The sequence below is a fragment of the Dermacentor variabilis genome, chromosome 3 (genome assembly GCF_050947875.1).
Source record: "Dermacentor variabilis isolate Ectoservices chromosome 3, ASM5094787v1, whole genome shotgun sequence".
Classification (NCBI taxonomy): domain Eukaryota; kingdom Metazoa; phylum Arthropoda; class Arachnida; order Ixodida; family Ixodidae; genus Dermacentor; species Dermacentor variabilis.
In genome coordinates, this window is record NC_134570.1 from 127977406 (window position 1) to 127992221 (window position 14816).

A 14816-nucleotide genomic window follows, 5' to 3' on the forward strand; every position below is an offset into this window, starting at 1 on the left:
GGTAAAATATGTCAGAAAAAACGTAAAGAACGACTTACAATTTACAGACATCATAACATCGGATTATAGCTTGAATTTACGAGAAAACGTAAATCTGTTACGCGGAAACTCAAAACACTAACCCCTTCCGAAAAATTCAAAGGCCATAAAGCGGTTCGCCCAGTTCCTTGCAACAGCTGCAGATGGCGCTGGCCTCCGCCGCATCGCGCCCCACGCAAGAGACGGCGTCGTCGAGTTTCCACCAGAAAGCTCGCCATCGTTCGAGTTTATTGCTGTTATTTATTGTTTATCATTCCGAAAATGCCCCTCCTGCTTGCCAAAGAATTGGCCTGCAGTATGGTTAAATAAATAAAATAATAAATCGTGCATAGCGTCGCCATCAGCGTTTTCTGGCAAATTGTATGGCTACGTAAGTTGCAATTGCCGGGAAGCGTGAGAAGCAGTGAAGGATCTTTGAATGCTATCGCGGTCCAGTGTTAAAGGCGAAACATAGGCGCCCTCCAAACTTCTAGACTTCAGCCTCACATTTTCAGAGCGGCACATCTGTGGCGTTCACTGGCCTCGGTCGCGCAAGGAGCTTTTATCGTTCGATACTGCCCACTACAAACATTTTAAGAGGTGTATGCATCCTGGAGGGAGGGTTCTGCTAAGATCTTACCGCCGCAGGATGCAGGAAAGCTTTGACATTCACGCTAGCCGGTTTTCTTCGGAGGGATATTCAAGCTCTGTCGCTAATACAATTGCACAATCTTTCATTCAAAACTTGAAAGGAAATCGCACAGAAACGTCCCGACGGGGCAAGAAGGCCAATAGCCGTGCCTTACGTGTATAATGTTACGCACAACCTTAAAAATGTGGCTTGCACCTGCGTGCATAAAAACAGCCAAAGCTATCCACGTGTGTCACGAGGCATGTAAGCTTATACATTACATGCGCTGTGGCTGCGGTTTACAAACTGCATGTTATTTGCTTGGTTGAGGCAGGCTTTACATGGGTCAAACAGGCCGATGCTTAAACGATGGAGCTAGGGAACCGGAGCTTTCTATGAAAAGTAAACGTGCAGCCCTTCTGCCTTCACTTTGTAAGTCCTGCAAATATAGGGTTATTTTTTGGGTATCACCATACTTCTTAAGGGCAACGGTGCTTTAGTATGTGAAATCATGGAGGCCTATAACATGCGAGATAAAATGAGATCTGTGTCCCTGACGCCCCTGTAGTTTTGCGCACCGCCCAATAGAAATTCTTTTGTGGTTTTATAAATTAGCCCATATCTAAAAAATAATCCGATCTTGCTCGGCGCAATGCGCAGACCTATCTGGCGCATGATCGGCACGGAATTACACGGCGCACTTTGAGAATAAAGTTAGTTCCGGCGAGCGCTCTGTCCTATCGTTGGGGTTCTTTCTTCCTCGGATGCTGTGCGTCTAAGCAACATTAAGTAAGCCAACTCGCGTCATTAAAATCAGATGGAAGTTATCTCCGTTTTGTTAAGGGTGATAACCTCGGCAACCATACCGGAGGCCATTCCGGCGGTTTTTGCACTTTTCCTCGGGCTGTTAGACTTTCTCGGAAGTGCATTCGCGCTGGTCGTACGCCTCGGTCACAGGCATTTCTGAAGCGCCAGAGGCTGCGAAGGTCGGCAATCCTTAATCGATAGATCAAGAGGAGTCGCATCTTCAGTTACTATCGCCTACAGGTCACGATCGCAGGCGCTCGTTTCAAAGCCAGACAGTATTTCCCGGCGCGTGTGCTCTCTGCCACTTTGTCGTCTGCCTTCCTTGTGACAGCTCGCCCTTTGAGGCGCCGTGTTAGGCCACTAATATCCACAAGAGGGAGCTGCATCTTGCCTCGAGGGCGCGGGCCTCAATTCGGTGGGCTTGTCCCTGAAGCGAGCGCCAGCGTCCGCTCGATAGCTACCACACATGTTCCAATTTACGAATAATACGTGTCACTAATTCAACCACTTACATATTCAATTCTGGTTTGCTTAGAGCTGCAGGCTACCAAAAATCGAGATATTTTTATCAGCCGTCATAACATAGCGCTCAACGTTTTGGTGTTTTCTACATTGCTTTGTTTACTTCAGATTGTTCTATGTCAGGCACGTTATATTCAGAAGCACCTTTCGCATGCCATCATTTTTAACACGTATTGGCAGTTCCACTGATCTCCCCTTAGATCAGTGGGCAGTTCCCGAAACTGCAACGTGACAGTTCTTTTAAATGGAGCTCTTTGTACGCTTATTTAGCTGCCCTTGACTTTATAGAAATTAACCGTAAGCAGATTTTTTTTTACTTTCGTACTCTAAAGCTAACTGCTCACTGTAAATTTTATGCGTTGTATTTGTGAAGTAGCCAGAAAAATTTGGAGAACGCTTGAACTTCGCCTTTAAGAGTGGCACGCCGATAGCATTCAATGATCCCTGACTGGTTCTCACGCTTCCCGAGCACTGCAGCGCATGTAACCGTTACGTCTGCGGGTAAACGCTGGCGCCGAACGCTGTGCACGAAGGCGAGGTTTCTGGTGAAAACGCGGCCTCTTGCGCTCTGGTGGAAACGCTACCGCGATGCGGTGGAGGCGAGCGCCATCTGGATGTGTTGGTACGAACTGGGCGCTCCGATGCGTGGCCTCCAAGGTTTGCGCGTGCCGGCACGCGCAAACGACGGACGCCGCGGTCGGTCTGTGATTTGTAGGAGCGCAGGAAAAGGGTTTGTTTTAGTTTCAGCGTAACAGCATTATGTTTTCTCGTATATTGAAATAACAATCCGACGCTATCATCACTGCAGGGTGTGTATAAGTCGTACGTTACAATTTTTCTGACGTATCTTCTGTTGAGGAATTGTATTAGTTCAGTAACTTCCTTGCACCGCAATAGGGGTCTCCCTGGTTGGGTATGCGTCGTTCTGTTTGTACTGCTCTAAATGATTGTTGCCGAAACAACGGTTCATGCTGTCGCGTTAAAATGAAGCATTTTTGTCTCTTACGACCTGTATTAAGAGTCCGTAATTATCAGTATTATTTTTTTGCTTTACACAGGTATGAGCACTTGGCGACAAACACGACGGAATTTTCGGAACCTTTCCATTGTAGGCAAAAATGAAATGGCACACAGTGCCACACAAACAAAATAGCAACAACATACAAATCTAGTATTTGTAAACATGCGATTACTGCCCATATCATGAAACCAAAACCCAGCACAGCGTATAACCTCGATGACGAGCGTAAATGTCGCTCGCAGAAAACCGCACTTCGAGAAGGACGTCAGGTTGATGTGTATGTCGCTTCCTCTTAAAAAGTACATTCAACGAAAATTTATTTCCACCTGTGGCCGCCCCATGCTGTCTTTCCTTGCTCTAGTGACCACGGGGAAGAAATGTTAAAAAAAAAAAACACGAAAATGCGATCAGAAAAAGTGCCCCAGCTCGACAATGCTTCAATTTCACGCATTTCACGCATACGCTTCGAAGCCCTTGAAACACGTGTATCTTCGCTCGAATCTTCTACAGGAGCTGTTGACTGTAGTACAATGTATGACAAGCTTAACTCCGAAATAGTCTCACTTAGGGAATCTATCGCTAAACTCGCTTCAAAATCCGATGAGGTGGAAAACCGGTCACGCCGGGACAATATCAGACCTTCATCAGACCTCTCAGACCTTCAAGCCAAAATTGACGACTTGGAAAATCGTTCCCGAAGGTCAAACGTAATATTCTATGGAATTGACGACGGGGAACAATTTGAAACATGGGAATCGTCCGAGCGCCTTGTGCGTGACTTCTGCATGAACCGACTTGACTTTTCGATTTCGTCACTGGCCAGGGCTCACCGCATAGGTCGCTTCTCCTCAGATAAAAAGCGCCCCATCATCGCTAAACTTTTTAATGACAAAGAAGTCGAAACTATTCTGAGCAAAGGCTTGAAACTAAAGAATACGCCCTTCAGTGTCGCACGGGACTATTCGGAGGCTGTGCGGGACAAACGCAGGAAGTTGTTGCAGTTTTCGAAAACACTAAGGAAGGAAGGTGATCGTGTACGTCTTATTTTTGACAGGCTGTGCCTAAATAACGTCACCTACATTTGGGACACAACTTCTAATTGCGCGGTGTGTGTACCACGCACAGACGCACGCTCAGCAATGACCCCACCTACGTGACGTCCCCCTTCTAAGCGTCAAGCACATGTAACCACCCCATCTCGTTCAGACGGAAAGGTCTCTTTCTTCTACACTAATATCAGAAGTGTTCTTTCTAAAAGTATTGAACTATCTTCAATTATCGACTCAAGTTCGCCTTCCATCATCGCACTAACAGAAACGTGGCTCAACGATACTGTTTCCGATAATAATATTCTTGTCAGTCAAGTAGATTTTAACTTTTTTCGCTGCGATGGAAAGCATCAAAGAGGCGGGGGTGTGCTTATTGGAATTTCTAAAGATTTCTTTGCTATACCTATCTTTGTCAACTCATTTCTTGAAAGCGTATTTGTGTCCCTGAAGCTTGGTTCCACTGACCTCATTGTTGGTATTTTTTATCGCCCCCCGGACATGAATGCGACCTTCGAAGGGGAATTTCATCGCGTTGTTGTTGAAATATGCGGGAGGTTTCCAAATGCGGTTCTTTTAATCTTCGGAGACTTCAACTATCCCAATATTCAATGGTCTACACTATCTGTTTCAGCCAACGATACTCAGGCACAGGAATTTCTTGATTCTTGCCTTGATTTTTCGTTGTGCCAGCTTATCGAAAAGCCTACACGTTGCTCGAGCACATGCGCAAATATTCTTGACCTAATTTTAACTTCTCGACCTGACCTGTTTACTGACATAGCCCATCTCGATGGTCTTTCTGATCATGACATAATTACTGGAAGCTTAACTTGTTCACTTAACCAAAAGAGAGTTGCTGAAAAGTGTATAAGGTGCTATAAGCGAGCCAATTTTGATGCAATATGTATCGAATTATCCCATTTCACGGACCATTTTTTAGACGCCTACTTGTCACGTTCCATTGAAGATAACTGGAACCTTTTTAAACATACTCTCTCAAACTTAATTAACAAATACATTCCAGTTATGACCATCAAAACAAGCAACATTTCTCCATGGTTCAATCAGCAATTACGTCGACTTAATAATAAAAAGAAACGACTTTTTAGAATGGCAGACAAAAACAGACTATCAGCTTCATGGTGTCGCTATAAAAAGTGTGACAAGGAATATCAACAACTTTTAAAAACTACTCGTCGTCGCTTTTTCAGTCGTGATTTGCCATCTTTGCTAATAAATAACCCTCGGCGCTTTTGGCGCACAATAAATCCCAGCAACCACCCCGATGTAACTCTTGTTAATACCAATGGTTCTCCTGTTACTGAATCCGAATGTGCTAAGTTATTAAATGACTCATTCTCAACAGTTTTTACTCTTGAGGACATTACTACATGCCCTAGCATTGATGTTGTTTCCGGTATTAATATGACTGAAATAATTATTGATGAAGCTGGTATTTTATCTCTACTTGGAAAATTAAAAACGTCATCTGCATCTGATCATAATGGCTTCAACAACAAAATACTTAAACATATTTCTTCTGGTATCTATCGTTGCTTGGCAGCCATCTTTTCTCTATCAATGTCGTCAGGCACAATTCCTCAGGACTGGCTAATAGCAAAAGTAGTGCCCATATTTAAATCAGGGGATCGCTCATCCCCACTTAACTACAGACCTATATCTTTAACTAGTACCATCTGTAAACTCTTGGAACACATTATACACTCACAAGTAATTACATATTTAGAGCGACACAATATCATCTTCAAATACCAGCACGGTTTTCGCAAGTGCTTCTCATGTGAAACACAACTTGCAGGATTTACTCAGGATTTACACTCATCATTGGACGCCGGCATCCAAATTGACGCCATATTCCTTGACTTCTCAAAAGCGTTCGATCGAGTTCCTCACCACCGGCTCTTACTAAAACTTAGACATCTTAATATTCACCCACTTGTTCTGGCATGGGTGCAAGCCTTCCTCTCTAATAGACAACAGTTCACGTCCGTCAATAACTTTGACTCTCCTTTCGTCCCAGTCTCAACCGGTGTTCCTCAAGGAAGTGTGCTCGGTCCATTGCTTTTCCTAATTTATATAAATGACTTACCCTCGTCCCTCAAATCTAGAGTTAGGCTATTCGCTGATGATTGTGTTATTTACCGCAACATCTCTTCTGAAGCTGACCGCCAATCGCTACAATCTGACCTTGACTCCTTAACTTCGTGGTGCACAACTTGGCTAATGACACTAAATCCTTCAAAAACTAAAGTGATGTCTTTCTCTAAAAAAGCTTCTCGAATTCCAACCTCTTACTTACTAAATAATACTTCAGTGGAACTTACGACCACGTACAAATATCTTGGAGTTAACTTTCAGTCTGACCTGTCCTGGAATTACCATATTAACGTCACCCTTGCTTCAGCAAACCGCTCACTTGGTTTTCTTAAACGTAACTTGAAATATACCCCATCGCACTTACGTAAACAGGCTTATATCACTTTAATCCGTCCTAAAATAGAATATGCCTCAGCCATTTGGGATCCCGATCAAGTCTACAATATTAAAAACATCGAAGCCCTGCAGAACCGTGCTGTGCGTTTTATTTTTTCGGATTATTCACGCCACACCAGCGTCACTTCATTGAAGAATCGTGCTGAACTGCATGTGTTATCATGTCGGCGTAAAATCGCTCGCTTATCACTTCTTCATAAGCTTTACCATCATGCATCACTTCGCGAGGACTTCTTTAGGCCACCCCCTGCCATCTTTCCCCGCCGTGATCACCCTTTTAAAATCGAACGCTTCACGTGTCGCACACTAACTTATGCCAGATCATTCATACCGCGCACCATAACCGAGTGGAATAGCTTGCCATCACACATCGCAACCGTCACCGACATAAATGAATTTCAGAAACTTCTAATCCTTAATGAAAGTGCATAAACCTTTTTTGTGTCATGTCCCACCCCCATTTTTTTTTTCGCTAAGAATGATGTTAAAAGATGTTCTTGTCCTCTATGTAACATGCATATTGTTTTGGTTATTGTTCCTATTTTTATTGCGGTGTTTTGCCTTTTTCTTTTAAGTTTACGTTTTGTATTGTTTACTGATTTGTTATACATTAATGGTCTGAGTGCTTTCTATGACTCAAATTACCCTCCATTTTTCGTGTGTTTGTGATACGTATTCTTCTTGTACACTTCTCATTATTTTTACTACCACAATAATCTTAATCGTCTTGTATTATTATCTTTTGTGATTATTGTTTATCAATTCCCAATTTTCGTTTTCAGCTTACTACTCACTTATTACATCTGTATGCGTTACTGCACCGCCCCCCCTATGTAATACCCTCCTGCGAGAGGGCCTTTAGGGGTATTCTGAATAAATAAATAAATAAATAAATTTCACGACAAGCGGAGGAACACACAATGGCTTCCCAGGCTCCCGCCTTCGTTAGCAGAGATGCGCCATCCAGCAATTTATTGAAGGTCAGTGTGTCAGACTGCGCTGTCTCCAGCATCGGATCATTTTCCCAAGTACCTACCTCGTAGTAGCTTACGCTATGTAGAAACTGTGCGACGTAGGTTACAGAGAATTCGTGATCGCCCACGTTAATCGAGTTCGGACATTCCTTCGGCGAATTGTAAATAACATCGTCGTTTTAACATACCCCACGTGAAGTAGACGTAGTACGACGATTGTATACACGTAGTAGCTGATGACGTCAGAATCCGCGTTACTCTTCCTTAGGCTTGCCCACTACCGTTGTAGATCCCAATAATTGCCATGTCGTATGCTCGCGCCGAACGAGCGGCGTATGAATCCAGCCACTGTCGTGTTACGATCATCTACAACGTACCTGTCGTCCTATGGCTGTCGTCAAACACACATATTGACAGCTCTGGGATTCTTTATCTGTCTCCAGTGAGTGCCGTTCAGCAGCTAACAAATGTTAAACATTATCGCTCAGAGCAGGACGCGCCTGCATGTATCGGAAGTTTCGCGAATGTTATCCGTGGTACTATACGTTGTCGGTTGTGGCTGCACCTTATGTAATGTGACTGTTTGCGCGACGTGAATCCTGTAGCACCTACTGAATACCTGCGGAGACCAACGATTACTCTGGAACCTTCCATAACTCATGTATAAAAGCAGACGCGCTTGACCCGCAGAACAGATTCCGACGATCACCGACATTTTATCACGACGATCGCTATCATTGTGCTTTGTGTGTCACGTGCTTCAGTGGGTACAAGTTCGCCGAATCAAAGTTAGTTTCCTCACTCAGAGCTTTGCTACTGTGTTCTTTGCGGTCACTACCGTCAAGAACAAATGAACAAATGAAAGAAAAAATTAATGCAAGCAATATTGGTTCCCGTTGGCGCCGTTATGGCGTTTCCCCTTCCCGCATCAACAAAACCGATGCCATGGCAGCATTCTTGAGGTTTTTTGCATTTCTCTCTCGAAACTTTGACCAACCAAGCAGTAAAGGAGAAATTGGCGTTCGTGACCCAGTTCCCGCTTACCTGGAGGGTGTATCAGCTGACATAACTGTGATGTCACTCTCCACGCCGCAAGCTGCCGTCGCTGCGGCAGCCTGCAAACAATATTTGCAGGGAAACGTTTGCGGGGAGCGCTACGTGCTTACCATTGTTACCAGGAGTGCTTTATCATCAATCATGTTGTTCGGATGCTTGTTTTGCACTTCTTCTTTATTCAAACTGATAGTGTGATGTATATTGTATGCGTTATATATCAAAGAATGTACGCACTTCTCGAGCGCTCCAATCGCCGAGGGGTTTGTTATGTTATGCGAAGTATTTTTCAGGTACCTGGCAATCCAGGCTTGTTCGGAGTTCCGAAATACAGCACCAGATGGAGTGGCGCATTCCTCTAAATTGAGTAGTTTTTGTGTGTGGGTCGCGAGCGCATGTGTGTGACAGAAGCAGCATGAAGACAGGTAAGTTGTAGATGATCATATGACGGCGATGGCTTGATTCTTACGCTGGCCATTCAGCGCGACGATTCAGCGCAACATGACGATTGTTGGGTTCTACAACGGTAGTGGGCGAACGTAAGCGAGAGCAGCGCGGACTGGGACGTCATCAGCTACTGCTTGTACACAATCGTACGTACTACGTCTATATCATGTGGCGAATGTTAAAACGACGATGCCATTGCCGAAGGAATGCCGATGCCGAAGGAATGCTACAACTTGATTAACCTGCGCGATCACGAATTCTGCGCAACGTCGCACAATTTCTACTTAGCGTAAGCTGCTGCCATGATAGTGCTGGGCAAAATGGGACTATGCCGGAGATTGTGCAGTCTAACACACAGACCTACACTAACACTGCTGGATGGCGCATCGCCGCTAACCAAGCCGGGAGCTTGAGAAGGCAGTGGATGTCCTGCCGCTTGTGCCGGAAGCGAGACTCTGTCGCGCTTCTCAATTGGCGAAAATGAAGCATTGTTGGGCAGGAGCGTTTTTTGCGATGGCTTCCTTTGTTAAACATCATATGCTCGTGTTCGCCACAGCAAGAATGGACAGCATGGGCTGCCACAGATGCAAATAAATTTTGGCTGAATGTACTTTTTAAGACGAAGCGATACACACTAACCTGACGTCGTTCTCGAAGTGTGCCTTTCTGGGAGGGGCATTTACGCTTGTCATCGCGGTTTTACGCAATGATGAGTTTCTTTCAAGATATGCGCCGTTATCGCGTGTTTAGAACCACTAGATTTGTTTATTGTTGCTATTTTGCTTACGTGACACTGTGTGCCGTTTCATTTTTCCCTGCGATGGAAAGCTCCAGAAATTCCGCCGTGTTGTCGGCAAGTGCTCATGCCTCCGTAAAGAAAAAAAATAATAATTGGAGAGTCCTTACTCCGGTAGTAGGAGATAAAAACCCATACATTTAACGCGATAGCCTCGAGGGCAACGTCTCGCAGAAAATCCGGCGCTGGCGTACCACGTCTGGCGGCCAGCTACAGTGTTGCCAGGTCGGACAACGTGGAGTAGCCCAAAGCTAGAGAAACTGTAGCCCAAATGTAGCCAAACACAAAAAAGAGCAAAACAAATTTGTAGCCAAATGTAGCCATTGTTATTTTCAGTTTTATTTGTATCTACATTTTCGCATTCGACTACGGTAATCGCTTCGTAAAAAATAGTCCGTGATGCCCTGACGGTCGACCCTTGACATCTACAACAGCTAAACATCTTGAAGGGGCAGCGCAATACAACGAAGACAGAAGGCAGGAACACACAGTAGAGCGCTGATCTCACAACTAACTTCATTCGAAGGCATACACAAACTTAGGTACATAACCCATAGTTACGTGCTCTCCCATCAATGGCGTCATTAACAGTGCACAGGCAAAAAACGCAAAACCCTGTAATCTAATGTTACACTATGAGGCGGCTTAAAAATTCAAATTCACTGTCATGCAAATTTAACGATGGCCTGCTAACGCAACGCGACCCTTTTTTCCTGATATAGTATACCTCCATAATCTCCCCCGTGGTCTCCCTCGATGTCGAATGGAAGCACGAACAAAAACTTGGAGGACGCTTGGAGGACAACTGGTCAGAAAGTGTTGTGGGACGTTGATGGAAATGAACTGATCATGATTTATGGCGATAGAAACAGGCACGCTGTTCGGGATTGAAGAAGGGATTATAATTTAAAATTGGCAAAGAATATCTCAAAGGCCAGTAAGTGGCGAGGCCTGGCAATGAAATCTTGGTACTTCGAATGTAGTCTATGCGATTACTGTAAGTAAGTCGGCTGTTATTTAATACAACATAATTATTGCTTAAAATTGCAGTTGCTATAGTATTAGACACTTGCGCTTTATTCTATTCTTCGGAAATAAAAAGCGCACGCATGGCTACGGCAACACGCTGAACTGCGTATCACACGTAAAATCGTCGTTTCGTTTCCAATCCGATTAGTTTCGCTTTGACTGTTTAAATACCAAAGCAGTTGGGCAGGAAACAATGGAAACACGTAGCTATTACCGCAAAAGTACTTAAGACTTCGGAAAACATGAATCGCAGGAACGTCGAATTGTTAGACAAACTACTTTGTCACACTTACGGCCGCACTTGTCGTCTGCCTCCCACTAATGCCGGCGTATAATCACTATCGCGCTCACCTACCACCGCTGCCAACAAGCTGCCAGTGAAAGACTACATCCTCACTGCAGATAAAAAAAATCTGATAAAAAAATGTTCCACGACGTTTTGCGCGTTACCACTTCATGATTATACACTCTGACTAGCAAACTTTCCATTGCTATAAAATATAGGTGCCATGAAAATTGGCTCTTAGCTCTTTAATATTCACATTTAAGAGTGGGATGTGATAACATTAAAAGATCCCTGACTGCTTTTCACCCTTCCCGGCAACTGCAGTGTATGCAACCATAATGTTTACCTTCAAACGCTGGAGGCGAACAATATGCATGAAGGCGCGCTTTCTGGTTCTTTTTTTTTCCATTCCACTCACATGGCAGGCGCCACCGATGCTGCGGAGGCGAGTGCCATCTGTATGGTGTTGCATGGAACCGAGAGGCGCGCTCCGCTCCTACTTGGCAGTAACCGCTTGTCCTCGTTTTTTTCCTGTGTCCCATGTCCTGGTTCGCGCTGCACCACTCAGTCTCATGGAAAACCAACTAGCCCAAACCATCGCCCCCCTACTAAGATGTCGAACAGCAGCTAGTAAAGGGGTTTGTGTTCGAGGTTCCGCGCAACAGGCATAGTTTTCTGGTATAATCAAATTACAATTCGACGCTACCATGTCTATAGAGTGAATGTAAGTCGTATTTTACGAATTTTCTGCCGCGTTTTACTTTGAGAAAATCAGTTACTTCAGTAATGCATATGCGCCAGCCAAAGGGCCTACGTGGTTCGGGATAATTTTTTCACACGGCAACGGCGTCGACGCCGGATTTTCTGCGACACGGGGTCCTTAACGCCTGCCTATCGCATTAAAGTTCATTTCACACGCAAAGGAAAATGGCAGTAAAAAGCTTACCGTGGGAAACGCGGACTAGGTCAGAAACTGTGCCTAGCGCGATACTTCAAAAAGACACCTTCGCCTTGGACACACTGGAGCGTGTCATTTACCCAGGCTTCCCTTCTTTCATGTCGGCGCCACGATGGCACAACCATATTGCTCTCTGTTTCTCAGCATAGCCATGTTAGTACAGTGCACTGTGAAACACCCTCCACTCCCAGGCTCATCCCGATGCCCGGTGATTGGGTGTCGGGATAAGACGAAGCAGAGACAACATTGCTGGAGGAGTAAATGTTAGCACGGTGAAGCGCGGTGTAAATTTAAGTTCGTCAAGGATAAAATCATCGGCTCAAAGAATGATGCACTGAGGGGGAGGGGGGGGGGGGGGCATTTCGCGCACACACGCACAGCCACGCTGCTGGCTCAGGCAGCTAAAACATAGCCTTCAAGCTTTGTTTCTACTCTATGAGAGTCACCTCTGGAGCGTGGATTAAGGATCCACTCATGGCCTAAACAAAGCCAAGTCGCAGATTTTCAGTAGCCCAAATATAGCCACGTAGCCAACTCACCCAAGTCGACGGCAAAAATTTTTTTCTGTAGCCCAATTTGGCTATATATAGCCAAACCTGGCAACACTGGGCCAGCATCGAATGTTATTTCGGCAACAGTGATTGCGAGCGATGCAAACCAAACCACGCATACCCAACCACGCAGACCGGCCATGTGGTGCATAGATATCACTGAACTAATAGAATTTCTCAAACTAAAATACATCAGAAAAATCGTAAAGCACAATTTACGCACACCCTGCAGTCATGATAGCGCGCGATTGTAATTTGAACATACGAGAAAATATAATTCTGCTACGCTTACACTCAAACAAACCCTTTTTCCAGCGTTTCTACGAAACATGAACCGGCCAAGGCGTCCGTCATTTGCGCGCGCCGGTGCGCGCGAACCTTGGAGGCCACGCATCGGCACGCCCGGTTCCATGCAAAACTTCCAGATGGCGCTCGCATCCACCGCATCGAAGCCGCGTTCCCACCAGACAGCTCGCCTTCGTGCTCAGCGTTCGGCGCCAGCGTTTCCCGGTTGACGTAACGAATATATATGCTGCAGTTGCCGGGAAGAGTGAAAAGCAGTCAGGGATCTTTGAATGCTATCGCGTTCCACTCTTAAAGGCGAAATTTAAGCGTCCTTGAAATTTTTATGGGAACTTGACAAATACAACGCATCGAATTTATAATGAGCAGTTAGCTTTATGGCGCGAAAGCAAAAAACTGATCCCACTTCATTTCTATAAAGTCGAGGGCAGCTAAATAAGTGTACAAAGTGCTCCATTTAAAAGAACTGTCACGTTGCAGTTTATGAAACGGCCTATTGATCTATGTGGAGGTCATTGGCACTGCCAATACGTGTTAAAAGCGATGGCATGGGGAAGATGCTAGAACAATCTGCAGTAAACGAAGCGATGCAGAAAACACCAAAACTTTGAGCGCTATGTTATGACGGCTGATAAAAATATATAGATTTATGGTAGCCTCCCGCCTTAAGCAAACCAGCATGTAAAATGTAAGTTGTTCAATTAGTCATGTTTATTATCACGTAAATTGGAACATGTGTGCCAGCTATCGAGCCGACGCTGGCGCTCGCTTCAGGGACAAGCCCAGCAAATTGAGGCCCGCGCGCTAGAAGCAAGATGCAGCTCCCTGTAGTGGATATTAGTGGCCTGACACAGCACCTCAAAGGGCGAGCTGTCACAAGGAAGGGAGACGACTTAGTGGCAGAGAGCACACGCGCCGGGAAAAACTGGCTGGCTTTGGAAAGAGCGCCTGCGATCGTGGCCTGTAGGCGATAGAAAATGAAGATGCCATTCTTGTCGATCTATCGATTAAGGCTTGCTGACCGTCGCCGCCTCCGGAGCTTCAGAAATGCCTGTGACCGAGACGCACGACCTGCGCGAATGCACTTCCGAGTAAGTCTAACCGCCTGAGGAAAAGTGCAAAAACCGCAGGAATGGCCTCCGGAATGGTTGCCGAGGTTAGAACCCTTGCCAAAACTGATAGAATTTCAATTTGATTTTTATCACGCTACTTGCCTTACATAATGTTACTTCGGCGTACAGCGTCAGAGGAAGAGAAAAACCCTACGTTAGGACCAGGGCGTACCCCGCAACTAACTTTATTCTCAAAGTGCGCCATATAATGCCATGCAGATTGTGCCCAAGAAAGTTCTGCGCATTAAAAAAAAATTAAATTATGGGGTTTCACGTGCCAAAACCACTTTCTGATTTGAGGCACGCCGTAGTGGCGGACTCCGGAAATTTTGACCACCTGGGGTTCTTTAACGTGCACCTAAATCTAAGTACACGGGTGTTTTCGCCCCCATCGAAATTCGGCCGCCGTGGCCGGGATTCGATCCCGCGACCTCGTGCTCAGCAGCCTAACACCATAGCCACTGAGCAACCACGGCGGGTCTGCGCATTTCGCCAAGCAAGATAGGAAGATATTTAGATATGGCCAATTTATAGAACCACGCAAAAATTTCTATTATTGATAACTAATAAATATAATAGGTCCTTAAGCGACCGAGCGCACCTGTCACAGCAGATTGCCGCTCTTAATATGTTAGTCTGAATTCCCAAAACTATAAATTATGCTGAGTGGGCATCTCGCGCGTGTAGGTAAGCCGCTTTGCATGTAGTCGAAACAACACTATATAGGTTACCCACTAATTCTGTA